This window comes from Cupressus sempervirens, chromosome 11, assembly GCF_028749045.1.
Source record: "Cupressus sempervirens isolate cs-2001-9-10 chromosome 11, ASM2874904v1, whole genome shotgun sequence".
Taxonomy (NCBI): Eukaryota; Viridiplantae; Streptophyta; class Pinopsida; order Cupressales; family Cupressaceae; genus Cupressus; species Cupressus sempervirens.
Window position 1 is genome coordinate 171598186 of NC_143128.1, and position 4322 is coordinate 171602507.

A 4322-nucleotide genomic window follows, 5' to 3' on the forward strand; every position below is an offset into this window, starting at 1 on the left:
AAGAGAAATGAATGAATAAATGATTGCTAGTCTCTGTCTGATCTTTACATAACACGCATCTGCTGGGCATAATATGACCTATTTTAATGAGGTTATCCTGGGTGAGGATTTTGTCCTGTAGAGCCAGCCAATAGAACATATTAATCTTTTGAAGGAGGCTAGGAAGCCAAGCCCTCGAGCAAGGAGGAATCTCATTTAATCTCCAAAGGGCTGAATACCCAGAGGTTGTAGTATATAGCCCATTGGCATTATCTCCCTAGACCAAATCATCCCTGTTGTTATTTAGAGCTATAGAGTTCAGCATTATCAATTAAGATCTTCAGAGATGACAGATAGGTCTACCCATCCCTGGTCGTTCCTATAGTTACTAACTTTCTACCAAAAATGGTTGATACAGTCATTCATCTAGACCTCATAGCTGGGGTTGTTCATAAGAGGGACCTAAATAAGCTAGCTATCAAACTAGAACTGGATATCCTCCCCATTTTCCAATTTCCAAGAGACTCTAGAATTTGCCAGGTCCTTGACTTTTAAAAAACCATTCCAAACAGCGGAACCTCTTGGGATATCTTCACTGAAGAGGGTAAACTATTTAGAGGGCCTCTTAATATACTTGTTTTCCATAATGTCTCTACATTCCCCTATGCTACTGAAGATACGCCATACTTTCTTAGCCAAAAGAGCCTTGTTGAGGTGAGTAAGGTTCCTGATGCCTAGACCTCCATATTTCTTAGGGAGGCAGACTTTCTCCCAAGCAACGAGAGGATACCTTTTATTCTTTTCAGCCCCCATCCATAAGAAGTCTCTTTGAATTTTTTCTATCCTCTCAAAAAATTTCCCAAGGATCACAAAAAGGTTCAAAGCATAAACAGGCAAGTTCTAAAGGGTGGATTTAACCAGTTGGCATTTTCCAGCTTGGCTAAGAGAGGCCCCTTTCCAACCAACCAGCTTCTTACTGAATCTATCCATAATGTTGTTCCATAAAGAATCAGGAGGATTCATGCCCAAAGGTATTGCAAGATAGGTAGAGGGAAGCTTCCCCACACTACATCCCAAAATTCTAGAGATTTTCTTCTGTCTATCCTCAAGAGTGTTGATAAAGAAAACATAACTCTTTTCCTAGTTCATGGACTGCCCGACCCTCTAGAGTAGATATCCAAGATGTCCTTCATTGCCTTTCCCTCCTTAATAGAAGCCTCCCCTCCCATTATAGTATCATCAACAAATTTTTGATGCATAAAAGGGGCACTTTTAGAAGAAGGTTTAAAACCTTTGATTCTCCCTTCCTTCTTATTCTTCTTTATAAGTCTGCCTATGCATTCCGCCAAGATTATGAATAGAATAGGTGAGAGGGGATCCCCCTGATGAAGACCATAAAAAGTTTTGAAAAAATCAAAGTGGGATCCATTGACTAAAACAACAAGTGAAGAAGTAGTAACCACCTGAGAGATTAGCTTACAAGATTTGTCATCAAACCCAAAATCCTTAAGCACCACATCTAAGAAAGACTAGTCAACCCTGTCATAGGCTTTTGAGAGGTCCAGTTTAAGTAACATCCCTTCCCTTTTTCTAGCTTCCATAGAGTGAATCACTTCATGCACCATCATTATGGAGTCTAAAATTTGTCTGCCCAAGACAAAACTAGTTTGTTGTTGAGAAATAATCAAAGGAAGGAGTTTGACCAACCTAGAAGTAAGAACCTTCAAAATGATCTTGTAAAAAGAATTGCAAAGACTAATTGGTCTAAACTTGTCCAAGGAATTGGCTCCAGGAACTTTAGTAATGAGAACTAAAAAAGTAGAGTTAATCTCCTTGAGAATGCTTCTAGCCCCAAATAATTCTTGAACAACCTTCACCACATCCTTCATCAAAATAGGCCAAAACAATTGGAAAAACAAAGAAGGGAAACCATCAGGGCCAGGAGATTTATCTGTCGGTAGAGAGAAGAGAGCTTCTTTAACTTCTGACTCAGAGGGAATGGCTCAAAGTAGTTTATTATGGTGAGGAAGGATGATATGGGGGATGTAGGAAAAAATGGCATCCTAATCCACTTTGGATAGCATAGGATTCCAAGACAACAGGGAGGAGAAGAAAGAAACAACCTTAGTTGAGATTTCCTTATCCTTGTTCAGCATTCCCTGACCTTTCTTTAAACCTATGATTCTGTTATTGGCACGATGCTTAAGAGTAGTAAGATGAAAAAACTTCATATTCTGGTCTCCCTCTTTGAGCCAGTTAACCCTTGATCTTTGTCTCCAAAACTTCTCCTCTTTACTGATAATATTGTGTAAATCTGAAAGGATAGATAGCTCAGCCTCCCTGTTTAACTCATCATACCCATCCTCTTGAATTGAGTCTTGGATAGAAGAAATATTTTCAGATAGGACTTCCTTCTAAAAAAATATGTGGCCAAAATCAGATTTGTTCCAAGGTTTAACCATCCTTTTAGCATCGCTTAGTTTTCTGGCTACCCTGTACATAGTTGTGCCTTCCACATCAATACTCCACCAGAGCTTAATCTTGTCTAAAAGATCAGGGTGGGAGGTCAACATTTTTTCAAAATGAAAATTGGGAGGCCTTTTGGGGCCTAAAGGAACAACGAAAAGGGAAATAGGGGAGTGGTTAGACCCCACTTTGGCCAAAAGAGCTAATTTGCAAGAGGAAGACTGCAGCTAGTCGGGAGCGATAAGAGCTCTATCCAATCTGACCTGAATACATTCCTGACCAATGTATTTATTTGACCAAGTAAAGGCACCTCCCATGAGGTCCATATCTAGAAAAGCTAGACCATTAATGATGTTTGAAAGGTCATTTTTACTTTTCCAGTTCGGAGGCAGACCTCCCTTCTTCTCCTCATCCAACAGAGGAGTGTTAAAGTCACCCATCATAATTCCATTCTTTAAATTGCTACACTGCACCAGACTCTAAGCTCTAGTCTAGTAATTCTTTCTTTCTCTCTTATTGTTGGGAGCATATAAATTTAGCAAGAACTAGCTATCATTGGAAGGGATATGAAAAACTTTACACAAAAGAATATTACCTTCATTGTAAGAAAATTCCATCTAAAATTTTTGGTGTTAAAATGGGTCAGCAGTCTCCCAGAGGCACCATCAGAGTCTGAAGTCTCCCCACTCATCAAGTCGCTAAACTTAATCTTCCCCAAAAAGTCCTTTTTCATTTTAGTTTCCTAGATCATCAAAATGTCTGGTCTCTGATCTCTGATCAGGTTCCTGATAATTTCTTTCTTATGGGCTCCATTAAGGCCCCTAATATTCCATGATATTATCTTCATGATTAATTCTTGGAACACTCCTAAAGAGTTCTCTAGTGCGCATTCACCAAGCTTCTTCTGGTCTCCTCCTCTCTGGTTTCCTTCTTTGATTTTCTACCTCTTTTGGCCGTTGAGCCCACATCCAGTTTGCAGCTGCTTCTAGTCTCCACTAGAGAGGCCAAAGAAGGTTCTCTCACATTTTTCTTCCTAGGCTTAGGGGATAGAAGAACTTCACTCTCCATGCCAAAATTCAATGATCTAGAAGCCTTAAGAGCAATCTTTGGGTTGGTCAAAAGATCCTCCCGCTAGTCGAGTTCCTTCACGAAAACATCCAACTTTCCTATGCTAGTCCCTCTAGCTATAGAGGAAACAAGATTTTCCTCTAGGTCTTGATAGATGATAATATCCCTATTAACTCTATCCTTCTCCACCTCTATGGAAGCCAGGTCAAGCCTACCCATAGAAAGTGGTGAGCTTAACATCACAACATCCAGAACAACCTATTGTGGGGCATCCTTGCCCTCCTCATCTCCTAAAATCACTTGAGGATCCAACCTTCCCTCAGCCAGAGTACCCTCAGTTAGTTGGGGTTGGACATTAATCATTTTCCACTCCCTAATGACTAGAGAGGATTTTGGGGCTGTCTCCACCAGCTCAACCTGAGGAATAGTGTTTCCATCCGTGCCCAGAGGCAGAGTGGAATCAGAGGGTTGCAATTGATTTACCTTCTTTGAAGCTTCTGCTACCTTCTGATTCATCAAAAGAGGACCCTTCTAGCCCTGGTTGGTGGAATTTATTTTCCATACTTTCTTGACCCTAAAGAGAGAAGTAGCAGAGGGATTCTTCTTCTTATGAACTGACTTTGCTTTTCGACATTGAAAAGCCTTATGGCCTGTCTTAAAATAGTGAAAACATCCAAAAGGGAAACTCTCATAATCCAACTGTTGAATATGTGTGCCAAGTTTTGACTGAAAGCACACCACTTCGGGCATATCATCCCCTTCCCTTACACCTATACAGATCCTTGCATAGGTCAGCCTGCTCTTAGAAG